The sequence below is a fragment of the Nicotiana tomentosiformis genome, chromosome 1 (assembly GCF_000390325.3).
Source record: "Nicotiana tomentosiformis chromosome 1, ASM39032v3, whole genome shotgun sequence".
Classification (NCBI taxonomy): Eukaryota; Viridiplantae; Streptophyta; class Magnoliopsida; order Solanales; family Solanaceae; genus Nicotiana; species Nicotiana tomentosiformis.
The window spans coordinates 137,393,122-137,410,494 of NC_090812.1; positions in this window are offsets into that span (position 1 = coordinate 137,393,122).

A 17,373-nucleotide genomic window follows, 5' to 3' on the forward strand; every position below is an offset into this window, starting at 1 on the left:
CCTAGACCCATTTTCTCTAACAAACGGCCCCTAAACTCTCTCAACTCCCCCTTCTTCTATAAACCCTAGCAGTCGCCTCACCAATTTCTCTCTGATTCTAACCTAGAAATGGAATTAATCTCTGATTCGCTTACCTTATTAGTATCCTCTCGCTACTGGTCGCTCATTTATGGTACTACTTAGGTACTTGCCTAATTTTGGCAAGTACTATCTCCAAGATCGGACTATGCTCACTTGAATCTGTGGGATTTGGACAATAGTTTATCTATATACGCTCAATAAGGAACAATTTGCACCTTTGGTTTGATTTATAGATGATTGGACCCAACTAGGGTTTGAGATTTTCCATCTCCTTTACCGATTCTAATTGCATGAGATCTTTTCTTTCCTTATTTGTGTTTAATTGATTGTTTTCCATGGTTTTGTTTGCTTAATCGAATACTATATAAACCCTTTCCCAAATTTCCCCAAAACAGACCTTGAATCACCCCTATTCCCTCACTTACTCACTCTATTATTCTGAAACTACTGGCTTCTTGGTCGGCTGAAAGACACGGCCACCAGAATTCAATTTATCAACCTCTCTAGTGCGAGCACTGCTCGGAGCTCTTTTGAAGCTCTTGTGAACTCTGACGCACTGAGTTTTTGGATTCTGCTGTCCTCTCTTTGCTACTGATAATCGAGCTGCTATTGGCATTTAGTTTTCTCCTTTATTTGCTCGTTAATTCTGCAAACTGGTAAGTACTTGGACTCTAGCAATTTCGTTCTCTCTTGCTTGTGTTCATTATTTGTATGTCCATGTCATTTAAGCCTTTGTGAACCAATATGATATTATTTGTGACCAGATCGTTTATATGAATAGCATGTTTCCACAATACTATTCACCTGTCCACAATGTATCAATCCTATATTCCTATGGTATTGAGTCTATCACGAACAAATATAATACGCTTTTTAACTAAGCAAGACTGTTAGGTATATTCCTATCCTAACCGCGAAATCGTTCCCCGAGCCACGAGTTTAGAAGCAAGCTCTCTTTAATTCTACTCTAAATCTAAACACGGCTTTCCCAAGCATAGCATAGATAGCAGGGTGAATTAGTAGCTACAACAACTCACAAGTTGAAACTAGAATTGAACAAACAAACATAAGATGATAATCCGAATTAACGAAGATGTAATTAATAAACGTTAATAATCATGGCAACCACAACCCAAGAAACTAGAGAGTTTAGCCACTCATGTTCGTAGTAACAACTTTCCAATTATTTTGCATAAGCAAATTACAAAGAAAAGACGAAGGAATGAAGCACTCAATGATTTTCTCCTCCAAAGAATGTTCCCAACGTTTTCTCTCCTTCAAAAATAGTCTCCTTAGGTCTAAAGTGTGTAAAAAGTCCTAAAATAATATTTTTTCATGTTTTTTATACCAAGTAGGGTTGGGCCTAGACGAAATCTCTATTTCCTAGCCGAATTAGGAAAACTTACAAACTTATTGCTTTTCATACGTCACGCTGTGCGTCACCCCGTGCGTTGCACTAGTGCTTTTTCCTGTCAGACCAAAAATACCCAGTCTCTGAACTTTGGAAATTTCTGACATAAAATTACACTAATGCGTCGTACAGTGCGTTGCACTAGTGTATTTCTTCAACAGTTGCTTCTTCCTTGAATTTTGACGTCCAGAATTGATCCTCGACCCCCGAACACGATCCTGGCTTAATCCCTTGGGCTTTTACTTAGACTTCATAGCTCCAAATAACTTGAATTAGTTCCACAACATCTACATAACTCGGAATCTCTCCTACAAGGCATAAAACACACAATAAGTGCAAAATACTAACAATTAAAGCTCAAACACAATTAAAGTGTAGTGAATTAAAGTGCAATAAGCGACTAAAACACGAGATTATAGCCTACCATCAATGACACGTGGGTGAATAGAATGCCTTATGAAGGATCAACTCTCTCAAAGCATCAACATTCAGAATACAAATCCATCCCTAAAGCCACATAACACCATCATCCCCAATCACAACTTTATTAGCACCACCGCGATGCTCCGTGTCTTTCAACAACAACAAGTAATAATCATTAAACTAGCGAGCGTTGATTCGCTCTAACAAAGACGGCTGCACCAAAATTCAAGCAAGAACCCTACTAGGCTTTGAAATATCCACAAATCTGGTAGCCAAGGCCTGAACGTTCATAGCCAATGGCCTCTCCATTGCCAGTATAAATGCCAAACTACCCATGCTTTCTGCCTTTCTACTCAAGGTATCAACTACTATATTTGCCTTGCCCGGATGATATAAAATGGTAATATCATAGACTTTCACCAACTCCAACCATTTCCTACTGCCTCAAATTCAGATCCTTTTCCTTGAATAGATGCTAGAGACTCCGATGATCAGTGTAGACCTCACATGACATACCATGTAAGTAGTGCCTCCAAATCTTGAGCGTGTGCACAATAGATGCCAACTCCAAATCATGCACGGGATATTTCTTTTCATGGATCTTCAATTGACGAGACGCGTATGCAATCACCCTGCCATCATGTATCAATAATGTGCAAAGTCCAATATGTGAAGCATCACAATAGACAGTAAAAGACCCCGAACCTGTGGAAAACACCAACACTGGAGTTGTAGTTAAGGCAATCTTGAGCTTCTGAAAACTCTCCTCACACTCGTTAGACCATTTGAAAAGAGCACCGTTATGAGTCAACATGGTCAAAAGTGCTGTAATAGATGAAAACTCCTCCACAAACATGGTGATAGTAGCCCACCAAACCCAAGAAACTCAAAATCTCTGTAGCTGAAGTAGGTCTAGGCTAATTGTAAACTGCCTTAATCTTATAAGGATCCACCTTGTTATCATCATAAGAAAAAATATGACCCAGGAAGGCAACTGAGTCCAACCAGAACTCATACTTTAAAAGCTTGGCATAAAGCTGATGATCCTTCAAAGTATGAAATACAATCCACAGATGCTGCTTATGTTCCTCTCTATTGAAAGTACAAGAGTGGGGGGGGTGGGTGAATTATCGAGTTTTCTTTTTGTATCCTAAGTAGTTGACTAGTTTACTAATTAGTCGGTTGAAAATAAAAACAAAAAATAATAAAAAGCAGAAGTAAAGTGCAGGAATTAAAGACACCCAGATTTTTATACTGGTTCGGATTCAATGTGAATCATACTCCAGTCCTCTTGGGTTGCAAGGGTGTGCTCTCTTCAAATCTCCTAGAATAATTTCATGCAATCAATCAAAATTAGATCCCTCGATTCCGACTTTTAACTGTCTTCCTTTGATAGAGGAATCTTCAATGCATAGTTTCGCAATCTTGACTTCCTTTAATTTGGGTCCTTGCTATAATATTCTCTGTTAATCTGCTATCAAATCCTTAATTGATTTTTCCTTCGGATTTCCGCTACTCCTTCCTTTTTCATCTCTAATCTTTGATAGTCTTCTATTCCATTGCTTCCAGAGTGTTTCTGCACATAAAAGATGTATTATTTTGCATCATAAAAATAAACGTTGACCCAACAATCTCCTTATTTTTGATGATGACAAAATAATAGTGTAATAACACCAGTTTACTTCCCTATATATTAGTTGACTCTGCAGTTGTTGTTGTTGACTCCCCCTAAATTTGTGTCTCCTGTATGTTGTTTTAGTCGACTCTCACTCAGCTACGCATCCTGTATGTAATTTGTTGTAGTCGACTCCCCCTCAATTTGGCACTGTAATTTACCTACAAGTTTCTAGACACAAGACAACCACAAGGAAATACAAAAAAAACCGCTACTTTTCTCCCCCTTTGGCATCAGCAAAGAGTTATGATAAGGCGAAGCATTTTAGCAGTCTATAGCTAACTAATTCAGTATGCAGGAGAAAAAGTAAGTAATTATCTTAATAGTATAACCTATGACTGAAATATCAGTCCCAAAAGAAGCAAAATATTGTTTTAAGCAACCATGCATCAATGATGCAGAAAGTAGGTAAGAGAATTGGAGATAGCATCCTTATGGAATCCAAAAACATAAATTGATTGTGACTAAGATCCCATCGATCCTGTCGTGCACCCCTTAAAAGCCTTTATTGCATTCTCTGCTGTCTTGAGAATCTGCACCCTTATCTTGGAGAAATCAGAGCCTGTCTCCTTTGACACTCCATGGACATCTTCAATTGTACTTTGCATAAATATTAGAGAGTCCTTGATAACAATCAATTTTTCATTGATGAAGGCTAGCTTTTCCAAGATATCAGGACCAGCTTCACTGGGGAGAGACACAAAGGCTTTTGCTTTTGAGTCTATAGGAGCATTCCTGGCTTCACCATCTTGCTTCTTTACTCAAGTTCCTTTCACAACAATGTATCACATGCTAGCGAATGCTCTGGAGTTATATGACTTAGTGACAGTGACATATAGATAGTTAGCAAGAGATATGTTATGGGCTTCTAACAGATGGGTAGTGACCATACCATAGGGAAGACTCGTAGGATCATCGGCACTCTCTATTATGAAATAGATAACCCAAGCAGATAGTTTGACCTTATGCTTAGTTAGAATACAGTAAACCAGGAAAGTATCATGTTGGGAAAAAGTAGAGAAAGATCACGTTCTTGGGAAAATAGTAGTTGCCACAATGTGTGCAAGGACACAGGTCTCAAAACAGACATCACTAGGTCCTAATTGACTTGGAAGGGAATCAGAGGGTGACTCAACTATACACCTTTTTGCTTGACCAAAAGAAATCTCAAAATCCTTATGCTAGGACACTTGCACTGCACTAAAAAATAGAGTCAAACAGAGTATAATCCAAGATAATGCATTTGCCAAGAACTAAGGACTCTAATTTGTCAGGTTTGGTAGAACGAAGGTTAGCATAGAACATTTAAACAAGAGATTTATATACCTTTGGAGGAGACAGACAAAAAAAGTTTTTCCACCCTTGGAAGTCGAAGAGTTCCTTGACCGTGCAGTTGAGACTCTCCATGACGTTTAGATTAGTGTCTCTGCAATGGGCTATGATTTGTCTTTGAATGCTATGAAGGCGTCCTTGTTGGATGTGTCTTAAAAATTGAGGTCTGGTTCGAGAGAGCTTGAGAGGTCAGTTTTGGGCTTTTTAGGTGTGAAGGTTTCAGGAATATCTTCCATAGGTCATTTCCCTAAGGTTTTTTCATTGAGGCTACGTGCATCATCTGAGAGTTCCTGAGAAGAGGCAGAATCTTCAGAGTGGTCTAATCCTAGGTTGACTGGTTCAGGAGGTTGAGAAGAGAGTTTTGCTCGGGAACGAGTGCTTTTGTGGGTTGAGGCAAAAGCTATGGGCTCGACATTGTCTAGGAGTTCTGCGTCAAAATTTGTGAGGGTTTTGGATAGTTTTGACGGTCAGGTGGGTATGAGTGGCAGTATGATGGACGGGTATTATAGGTGTGGTAGGTGGTAGTGGGGTAATGGTACTTTAAGGGTGAAGGATGATATGCTGGTGGGGGTGTTTGATAGGTGACATGAGAGTTCCGTCCATGGGCTAACATCACGACACCCACTTTCTTCTTCTTTGAAATACCTCCAGACTACAAGGCTTTATTGGTAGCATGTAGAGCTTCAAAGTTGGTAACCTTACTACTCTTGATGCCATCCTCGATTCTTTGTCCAACTTGTTGATGTCGGAGAACTTATGATTCTTTATGACCATCAATCTCTCATAATACTGCGGATTCTGAGCTGTGACGAAGAACTTATTTATTTGTTCCTCTTCTAGTGGTGGTCTTACTTTGGCAGCTACTGATCTCCAACGGGTGGCATACTCATGGAAGGTCTCCGTGGGTTTCTTCTTGAGGTTCTGGATATAGAAAATATCTAGTGCATTTTCTGTATTGAACCTGAATGTGTCCATAAAATCGGACGCGATACTTACCCAATTAGGTTATTTCTTTGGGTTCTGATTGATGTACTAGGATAAAACTTCCCCAGTGAGACTTCGCATGAACATATTCATGTGTAATTTCTCGTTTTTGCCTACTCCCACGAGTTTACCGTAGTAAGTCCTCAAATGCACTTTGGGATTATCGGTGCCATCAAACATCTCAAACTTTGGGGGTTTGTAACCCTCCGGTAGCTCCACGTCTGGTTGGATACACAAATCTTCATAATTCAAACTCTTAGCACCATTCCCTCCTTCGACACTTTGGACCTTCCAAATAACTTCTTAACTCTTCAGCCATATTCCGGATGAGCATATCCTTTTCGGTAGGTTCGGGTAGGTATACTGTTTGCTGCGGGGTGTGTGGTAGATTTTTCACATATATGGGGTTGCTTTGGTGTGTTCTAGGGACTTGAGTGTATGGGTGATCATTGATGGAGGTCTGGGATGGATCGTGGGTAGGTTATGGCATATTATGAGTGGCATGGTAGGTGGCGTTTAGTGGATATTAGGTCATATTATGGTGGTGTTGCTGAGGAGTTTGTAATGGTGGAGGGTTAAGGTTTTGTAGGGGTGTGGGGTTATGATATTGATGTGTAGTAGGGGGTTTTGTAAAGCTAGGGGTGGTGGATTCCGGGGTTGTAGGTTTTGGGGAGGCGTCTAGTTTTGAGTGGTAGCTTTCTGGTGATTGATGCTTGGGATGTTAAAGGTAAGGGAGAGGTTGGCGAGGTTGCGGACCTGCTCGAGTTTGCCTTGTAGCTCCAAAATCTTCTACTCTAACTGCAGAAAAAGTTCATTCTGTCCCGGTGTACTTCTTCCGTCTGAAGTCTCTACATTCTCTGCCATAGGAGCATTGTCTTTTTTGTTGCCACTCAAATCATCCATCTTTCCTTTGCCCTTGCTTTTGATGTCGTTAGGTGGAGGACCTATAGATCTAGTGTGATATGCAAACATTGCCAGAATGCATGAGCCAAAGAAAAATAAAAGTTAGCTAAGCCAGTAAGATGAAATAGAAGAGTCTTGCAATATTTAAACAGATAGCACGTAAGGCATGTAATAGTTCGCGTCCTAATTTGGGGACCTCATTGTGCCCGTGGTAAGCCTAAGCGACAAGTAGACTTGTAGAAAATTTGTGCAAATGTTTCTACATTCCATTAATGCGAAAAATAAATCAAACCAATCTATTACTAAATCGAAATGATAATATAGAGTCACTAATGGCATAAAGCCTTATTACATCAAATCTAGATGAAATCTAACTATAAAACAATAAAGAGATTTTTCTATTCTATTTGGTCCCAAATGGACCTTCTCCATGCTTTGCCCTCTTGGCTCCATCTATTACATTCTCAAGGTCACGTATGTCGAGCAGTAAGTATGCCATTTCTAGCTTTCCTCCCTCGTCGTAGCCCATGCCTTGGCAATCCCAGAGCCTCTTCCTCATCTTTCCCTCCAATTTCATAAACCATTGCTCTAAGTATTCCAACCTTTTTGTTGACTTGTTCGTGATCTCCTTCCATTCTTTTATTATTTCCATGTCTATATTATGTTGTTCCAGATGCTTGGTCTCATATTCAAAAACCCTCTTGCGCAGCCTTTTGTACATTACCTGGGCCTCGACCACTTTATCTATGATTCTTCCTTTCCAGTTGACTCCCGGTTTGGCATCCCTGATTATGTCATCCTCTAGCCATGAAAGGTAGTAATACATATGCCAACATGGTACCGGTCCGGCTCGATAGTCTCCCCATCTACAATGATCTTTTGATTTCACATGTGTTGAGCCTTGATCATGAAAAGATTGACATCCCCTTTGAAGTCCGCCTTATACTAAGTCATATTAGAAACCCGAGGTATAACATGCTTCCCCCCAGCTTGCCTCTTTACACTTATAAGAGCGTAAAGGTAGATTCCTCGCAACCTAATCAACATCAAATGGGTGGACCCTTTAGACCTAATTATGAACTCTTTTCTAGGAAACCATTTGAACATCGAGTGTACCTGTTTGTCGGTCAAATTACTGAAGATGTGTTCCCATCCTTCAGCATTTTCAGGTTTTGCAAATCTATCAGGAGCAAATGTCATCTAATTTTGATGATGACTTGCGATGTAATCATTCAACGGCCTACGCAAGAACTCTTGACGGTAGTCTCCCCTTTGAAAATTTTCTAGCAACCAAACCTGTAGCAGAAGATTCCACCACTCAAAATATCCGGCCCCATGCTTGTAGCGATCCAAAGCTCGATACATTTCAGCTATTATGATAGGAATAATAGTGTATTTTTATCCCTCGATTCCTTCCATCATGGTCCTCATGACCATGGCTAAACGAGTATGAATTTTCTCTCCTTGCGTTGGGAAAATTAGCAAACCCAGAAAGCAGACTATGAAGACATAAACTGGACGATGAACCCATCCAATGGAGGTGATAACCCATTCCTCATGATGCAAACAGTACGATTTGTTGTGTCCGTACCGTTCATAGAGAAACTCAAAAGGAATGTAAGACTTCTTCGAGCAACCCAACTCGTCATTCTTCTTGAACCCAACCATTTTTAGGATACCGCATAGGGTACAATTTTCTGGCACCAACAGAACCGGCTATCCCAAGGAATTTTGGCGAAGCCCCCAATTTCTTATAAAAGAGGAGTCATCTCTATATTTCCGAACCGAAAGAAGGCTCTCTTTTCATCCTAAAACATAGTGGCTGCCTTAATCAGTTCCTTGTTTGGTCGGACGTTCATCAAGGATGGTACATTACCCAACACCCTTCTTACATGATTCTTGTTACATGGTGCGAGGTCGTTCCACCTATCAAGCAACAAAGGTGGGATATTCTGAACCATGACAAAACTGGAATTTCATGCTTTATTTTCTGCATTATATAAAAGAGTCAGCCCTCCCCCCTCCAGATTTGATTACTTACGCAATAACAGTTAACATGTTGGCATATTTTTTCAAGTAATGCACATAGCATAAACGTGTGCCCTGGAATTGTAGAGATCCCTTTAGACTTTGGATAAGGCTTATCTAAATAGATTAATATGCCACGAGCGTTTAATCCATCTTAGGTTTTAACATGATGCATGCACATTTCAATTAGAGTGAGTTTCCAGAAGGGTCTAGACTGGTACTCTCAAGCAGACTACTTGACATGGAAAGACATGGGACCGTCGACTGCACCGCTGATCGACTAGTCTATCGCTAATAAGCCTTTCCGATTTGACCAAGGTATTTAGTGAAAGTGCACACACTCATGAAGCGTCACTATGTTGATAGTAGGCAGGAGTGGAGTATGGTGTTGAAAGTATGCTTATGCGGAAGTAATAACATGTAGCCATGTAATTTTCATGATGAAGGTACATATAAGTAGTATTAAACAATGCGATAAAATAAGAAAGAGAGAAAGGGAAAAGAAAAGACAAAGAAAAAGTTAGCATAGTTCACAAAAGATTCGAAAACATACATAGATGAAGCAAATAAAGGTGATGGGGAAGGATTGTTCATGATGTAGCAATTTCAAGCAAATAAAAGGGGTGGGAAGAGGCAGGTACATGAAAGAATCCAAATAATTAAATATTCCACTGAAGAAAAAAATTCTTTATGGTCAAAGCCTAAGTATATCCCCAACAGAGTCGTCATGTTGTCGTGCCCCGTTTTCTCGCAAAAACAGGTTTCGACGTTTGACAATTCTGTTTAAATGTGAGTATTAAAAGAGAAGAGTCGCCACCTAATAATTTTTGAAGTTCCTTAGGGCACCTATTTTCAAATAACTCTATTTTAACTAGTTTGTGTCACCAAAGATCGGGTAAGGGCTCAAATTACCTCAAAGAGAAGGGGTTAGGCACTCTTCGAGGTCCGCAACGGTGGTTCCCGATCGAATTTTACACTATGCGGATTATCGAATTATAATTATCTTATGTGAGCATGTCAATTATAAGAGAGTAGAGAGTCCAAATAACTAATTAAATCATTCAAGGTGAAGAATAAGATGGAACGAGTGATTAAAGCAATTAAATACAAATGAAAGAAATAACTCATTCACTAATAAGTAATTGGTACAACTCTTTTAGAACTACAATATACATCCTAGTCCAATCTAAGTTCAATAAACAAGTGTACAAGTAGTAACCATGTAATGGGGTCCGGTGTTTTTAGCCTAAAGGATCACCCCGTGAAACATAAATAATATTTCGTAACTCCCTTAAGTATAAGGGTTTCTCATATATTTATGCAGGCATAGACTATCATCTCCTGCTACCCGATTACTATCTTGAAGTTGTTACCTAAAAGCATTCTAGATCAATTCTAAGTCGCACCCTATGTGTACTTACCTGCCCCATGCCCATGGTCCAGGAGGATTTTAGACCTACTATGTGGGTGGTTCTAGACTTACTTAGGCTGCTCAAAATGATAAAACTAAGTGTACACAATTAAAACAAGTAGGAATTCACACAATAAGTAACACAAAAGGCTCAAGTTCACCTCCTCATATAGACTAATATGCACACAATTAATTAAACAAACAATTGTCACTTATGTTAACTACGTTCAAGATTAGGTAGGCGGGCAACTATGAGTAGGCAGAGTTGGAATTGGATCATACTAAATCGTTCAAACCTTATAGGCATGATTTCTACCCGAGTGGATATGATTAAGCATTTCAACGGTTAATATAAAATCCTATAGTAAGGATTTCTAGATGGCCAGATTTGACGATAAAGCTGTTTTAAAACACAATTCTATTAAATGGTCCTATAGCCATGCTTCTAGGTGAATAATAGAATCTTATAGACATAGTTTCTAAGTGACTCAGATCTGGTCAATGAAGTTGTTGAAATTGCATGTTTGTTTGTTTATTCCTATAAGTATGCTTTCTAGGCAAGCCACAGAGCAAAAGAAATGCTATCAACAAGAGCAGTTTCGATCACTTGGATTGACATCCTATAGGCATGATACCTAGGTGAACCACGCAATTGAAGATAGCAATTTTGATTATTTGTATTGGCATCCTATAGACATGATATCTAGGTGAAGAAATGAGACAGTTAAACAACAGACAAGTCCAATTTTAGATCCTACATGCATGATATTCTAACAATGCATGTTAAGACATTAAAATAATTGAAAGCCCTAAATCATGCCTTCTAATTGAATAGGTGAATTTAACAGCATGTTATACAGATAATTCCCAAAGTATAGGGCATGACGAACAAACAAGACATTTAAAAATATGTAGACATGTTTTCTACCCATTCATGCAGGAAATAAAGTATCCCCCACCCCCATTTTCACTAATTCCACATTATTCGTTTTTACAAATTATTATAGGCCCCAAACGAAATAATACAATCCCAAGTAGGACAATTACAGAATGAAACCATTACAGGCCCAATAGAATAGTTACAAGCCAGGTACCAAGTAACTCAGTGATGTTTCTGGGCCTTCAACAGCCTTACTCTTCGCGCAATCAGCAGGCTCAAATCCCAGGCTCACAAGAACAATTAGAGTGCGCCTGAATCTAATACCCAGGTCCAACAACACATATGGCCCAACAAACTAGGCCCAAATGAACGCCTTGCTTACCTAATTGGATGCCAAACTAACCATACAACTGCAAACTACATACTAGGTAAATTAAATAGCCTTCAAAATCCACACCCTTAGTTCTTAAGGCTGCACCCAACAGTAAGTTCTAACCAAAGACATATAGACAGGCTTACACGAATTCTGGATAGGAACACAAGGCATACACAAGATAGGCACGTGCTATATTTTTCAAAAAATAAGTTCAAAGTGACAGGATTGAACATTATAAGATAGAAAACTACTCTAGATAGAATTTCAAAGTAAAGCATGATCCAGAATTAAATTAAAGGGGGCCTTAGACATAAGAGTCTAAACATGGAAGTCTAGAAAAGTCATAATCAGGAACAAAGGTGAGTAGAAGGATGTATATGAAACTTTTTAACATGAGATATTAATGAAAAAATAATCATAAACTAGTTATGGCCAAACAGAATAACAAAAAAGTTATTGGGCATGATCTACAACAGTTGACAAGCAATCACTTAGTTGAACGAGAGAAACTTAATGTGTTGTGTATCGGTCATAACACAAAGGTCCAAAAGTCCTAAAAGCAATACAGGAAAGTATTTCAACTTCAGGTCAACATGATAAGCAAGCATCAGGCCTTTTTCCAGTTGGCTACACATAGGAAGAATAGGCTATACATATTGATATTCACCCTAAAAGTCTTAAGCAATACTAGAGAATACATGAGTGGAGAAAAAGAACAAATCAATGAGCATATGATGATAACATAACATCATAATTCACAAATACGTTTGCTTAGAAATTGAGCCAGTATTGACATATAGACTTCACATGGTCACAGACTAATTTCAGGAAACTAGCTGGTTGTACTTGAAGGACTTAGTAGCAGGAAATACATTCAAACAAATTCTGGGCATGAACTAATTTCTCAAAAGAATCTCAAGAAAGGCAGGGAGATGGATGTTGTACCCTATTTTGCACTAGTCAAAACAAGATTCAACTTGTGGTTTCTCTATTGTTGATAAAAGAGAGTCGCCATCTAATATTTAAAGGTATACTAGGGTACCTATTGGGGCGATGGTACTTCACTTTTTATGAAAAATTTTGATTTGCCTCTTTGATGGTAAAGCTTGCGATTCAGATCTGAATTTCTTTGGGAAGTGGGCTGCTGTTTTTCGCTAAGTTTTGGTTTTAGAATCTCGTTAAGAAAAGTAGGTGAGTGAATACATAATATGATATAAGCAAATGTAATTAGTGAAATGAGGATTAATTATTAACTAATTCTTTTTAAATCCTATATTGTTTAAGGCTTGCCTATGTTTTATATGACTTAAGGTATAAAGTAAAGCATGTAATCCAATATATAAATGTTAAATATATATATGATAGAACAACAACAAAAGATGTAACAAAATGCAACAAGCAGTAGATTAAACTAGCAAAGCAACAGACTGAATTAATAAGGCAGTAAACAATAATAAAGGAGTCGAGAGAGAGAGGATTGGACTCTGGAAATTGGGCCTCAAAAGGCAGGCCTAGTAGTAAAAGGACGACAACAGCTGACTTTGGACTCCCAATAATGCAGCAGTACTGGGCTTGGGACTGAGTTCCTTAGGAACTCAGCAGGCCCAAACAAATGTACATGTCCAAAAAAAGAGAAAGTCATTAGATACATATTCTATATGTTCAGTCATGCACCAGACATAGAAACAGATGATCGAAGCAAAAATATAACAAACTATTAATACTATAATGCTATGAAAACCTATACTAATGTGCTGGTTATACATGGCAAATAATTTACATACAAAACCGTTCATTGTCATTAAGAAATAAACCCCTAGAGAACCAAAAGTGTCAATGAATTAAGGGCTAAGGAGAGAGTTCTACTCAAGGTCGATGCCTCATTTGAATCCCCGACACTTCAATGTTCCCAAGGGTCTCGAGGCTCAGGGAAAATATGCTTGTGCCATGGAGAGTGACCCAACCTAGAGCTAAACTCCATTCCCAAATACCCCTAACAATTAATGACTCATTTTTCCCTAGGGGTTTAGGTGCCAATGAGGCCCTTTCAATGTAAACTAAATGCTACGCTATACCCTACCATAAAAGTATACTTTTCTCCTAACAGAATAACATAAGGACACAAAAACCAATCCTTATGATTAAATTTCTAATACCAAATGAACAATATACATATCAAGTAAGTATAAAGGTCAGACTTCAGACATATGTGGGAGGGGAACAGAAAACACTATAATATACTGTCAAAGGTCTAAACAGTGGGGAAAACACATTCAACGGGGAAGGTAAGGAACACAGAGTTCAGATATGCAGCAACAAAAGAAATACAGACACTCTTTCCCTGGCAGACTAATTATGAGTTGATTAGCTTAAGTCTTGCCACTAGCACATGCATAGACAGACCATACTGCTTGGATTTCCTTAGAAGCATCACCAAGGATTTAAACAAACAATCACACCAAACAACTTCTTAAGTGTTATCAGAAGTACAAGAACATGATCAGGATTCTTAGTAAGACTATAGGTTATAGATTCAACATGGAGTTCCTAAATATGCTTAACAGAATAACTCTCATAATAATATCAATCTTAAACAAACTATTATGTTCAAAGTAGTATCAATAAAGAACTTCTCATAAGATTTAAATATCAGATTCAGTTCAAGTTGACACTAAGGAGAAGATTGAGTACAATTTAAAACAAAGCATGGGATCATGAAGCCAAACAAGGGAACATACAATAATTTAAAATCAACTATGCACATATACTTTAATGATCTTACAAAGGCAGGGTGAGCCTTACAAAATCAGCAATGCCATGAGAAGGTTAAAGACAAAGAAGGTGTTGTGCCAAACCAAGTTCAACTCAGATATACAAATTGAGATTTTACATCTAAAAATAAGGCAGTTATACTCTGGCTTGAAAATAGGTATAGCTATGTTTGTTTTATGAAAAGAAAACTTGAAAAACAATAGAATGTAGACAAAAGATCACTGAAGTTCATAAGAATTAACTTCAACAACACTATCTCATATGGGTACAACCAACAATTGGATATGAATACAAGATTGTCACAATGATAACTCAAAAGCTATTCTCAGAGTAAACAGACATTGATATAGAGAAGTAGAGCACTTAAACACTTAGTATTTCATGCTTCAGTTAAATGGTAAAATGTGTAAAGAATGAACTCTCAGGTTTTGTTCCAATGAGGATTATCAAACAGTGATATCGACTACAAGGCAATAAATGCAGGAAAATAGTGAATGGAGATAAATATCACAATAAAGATCATAATAGAACTATTAACAGAAAATCTGAAATTTTAAACAAGCATGGAAGTCATTAGAGCACATTAAGGAAGTTTAATCATATGATCTATCTAAAAGTTATTAAGGCTCATAAAGGTAACTGAATCATGTAGACTCTTTAGGCTTAGAGATGCAAGTCATTAAACTCATGTAACAGTTTAAACAATATCAATTAAAGAGATTCACAAAACATGATGAATGATCACAGATCAACAACACTTTAACATAAACATGGGGATAACATTTTTATATTAATGATAACATCACAAATTACTACAGTTAATAGAAGACAATGAGCATATTCGCAACATTTTAATAAGATGATCAAAAAGAAAAGCTAGCGGTATACTAACATTTTCGAGGGCAGCAGACCAAATAAGAGCTTGTTTTTCCGTTTAAGATCCAAGAACTCAGAAAACTTCGACCAAATGAGCACCTCAGAGCAAAATCAGAATTGGGGTAAGAACTTAGCCTCAGTCGAAGAAATTCTACAACTATTAAATTAATTTTCTGCCTTGTTTTTCCAGATGTTCTTAGTGTGTTTTTCTTTAGTATTAGGTGGTGGTAGATGAGAGCATTAAAGGCTCTATTTTGAATACCATTAAGGCTCTAGGATTTCAACTGATTCAAAATAATAGTGGAATATGACGAAAGACTTATGATGATAGCACGATTGAGTGAAATTGAAAGAAAACAGAGGGGAAAAACAGGGTCGAGTTTACCTGAGCATGAGGAGATCAACCGTTGAAGCTTTTGACCAGCGGTTAAACCCTAATGTCCAGAGGTCACTGAGTTTAACCTCTGGACATCGAATTCTCATGATGAAACTCTGAGAATGACTCCATGCATGCTCCAATTTTACAGCACACAAAGGAAGTCTAGAGATTTGAAGTTGCATCTTTGAGTCTAGGGTTTCAGATTTGGGTATTTTGAATTTTGAGTGATGAGATAGGAAATAGCCGGCTAGATTCGCGAATTTCAGAAGGCAAAATGATGGTTTCGGGCTCGATCAAGACTTATGAGAGAAAATCAGATGATTTTCCTTTCGAGCTTAGGGTTTCGGATTAGGGGTCCCGAATTTATGTGATGAAAGAGGAAATTATCAGCGAGATTCGTGGATAGGGAGACAGAAGGGATGATTCAGAGTGTTTTCGAATGACCTTGCACAAATTTGTGCAAGGTTCTTTAGATTGATGGCTGATGGAGATGAGAGAAAAGTGAGAGGAAAGGAAAATTAGGGTGGCTGAGTGAGGTGAGAAATGATTAGGGTTTTTGGGGATGGGGAGTTCGTCTCTAGGTTAAGGTTGAATGATAGAATTTTGGCCGTTCGATATACTAATCAACGGCCCTGATAAATCAGGGATTAAAGATTTTTGGGGAATCATTTCGATGTCCGTTAGATTATGAGATTTTGGACGGTGGGGATGAGATCTCTTGGGCGAGTGTTTAAAATTCAACATAAAATTAGAGATTAAATATGAGTCGTTGATCAGATGGATCAACGGCTCAGATGTATGTATGTTTATTTTGTGAGTGGTGAGGGAGGGTGATGTGGCGCATGGTGATTGGTTCATAGGTTATGGCATGAATTGCCAATATGGATGAGATGGGGTGTTTTGGACTAGGTCAGGTCCATTTGGACTTGGTAATTAGGCAAAAAATAATTAAAGAGACGACCATTAGCTTTTAATTGAGAATTGCAATTGTAGCCTTTTGTCTTTTAATCCCCTTTTTGACATTAATTTAATTAAGTATTTGTAAAAATACTTTATTTTCTAAATTGTAACACTAATTTTGAAATACCAACATAGTACTCTAATTTACTAGAAATTAAGGAGTAATTTATCAAATTAATTATAGAACCTATGTAATGTGTATATACAAGTTATTTTAATAATCTTTAAATAGTAAATATATTTGTAATTACATAATATTAATACTGCATGATTAATTTTAAAACCAATACTTAATTAATTTGAAAAAATACATTTATTACTAGAAAATACTTTAAAAATATTTATTATAAATTATTAAGTATAAATAAATAATTTTAAAAGAGAGGTCAAAATTGGCTGTCAACAGCTGCCTCTCTTTGACCGGAGACGATGAAAGAGTTTTCGGGCAAAGAAATTAAACCAAAGCCAATTTTGTCCCGACTTTAGACATGTATTGCAGGAGTGGCATGAAGATTGTGATTTGCAAGACTTAAGGAATAATCTGGGAAGATTTTGAGAAGAATTTTGGAGATGTTGGGTCGAATTTTGGCTTTGAATTGCTTACATACATCGGGCTTAACGAGGATCAGGCCTCAACTAGTTCTAGAATGAGGATTTTTGAGGAAGTGGCACTTGCAGGAATTGCCACAGTATCGTATTATGACGATACATCGAGACAGGATATTGGACACGCATGATAGCTTGAATTTTGTGGCTTGATTTGAAGGAATTGAAAATTTTGAGTTTCACTGGTTGTCTTGAACTTGGATTCTTGTCTCGCTAATGGGTTGGCTATCCCCATAGCGTTGTAGTTTGGTCTGTTGCTAAGAAAGGTTCCTCAAT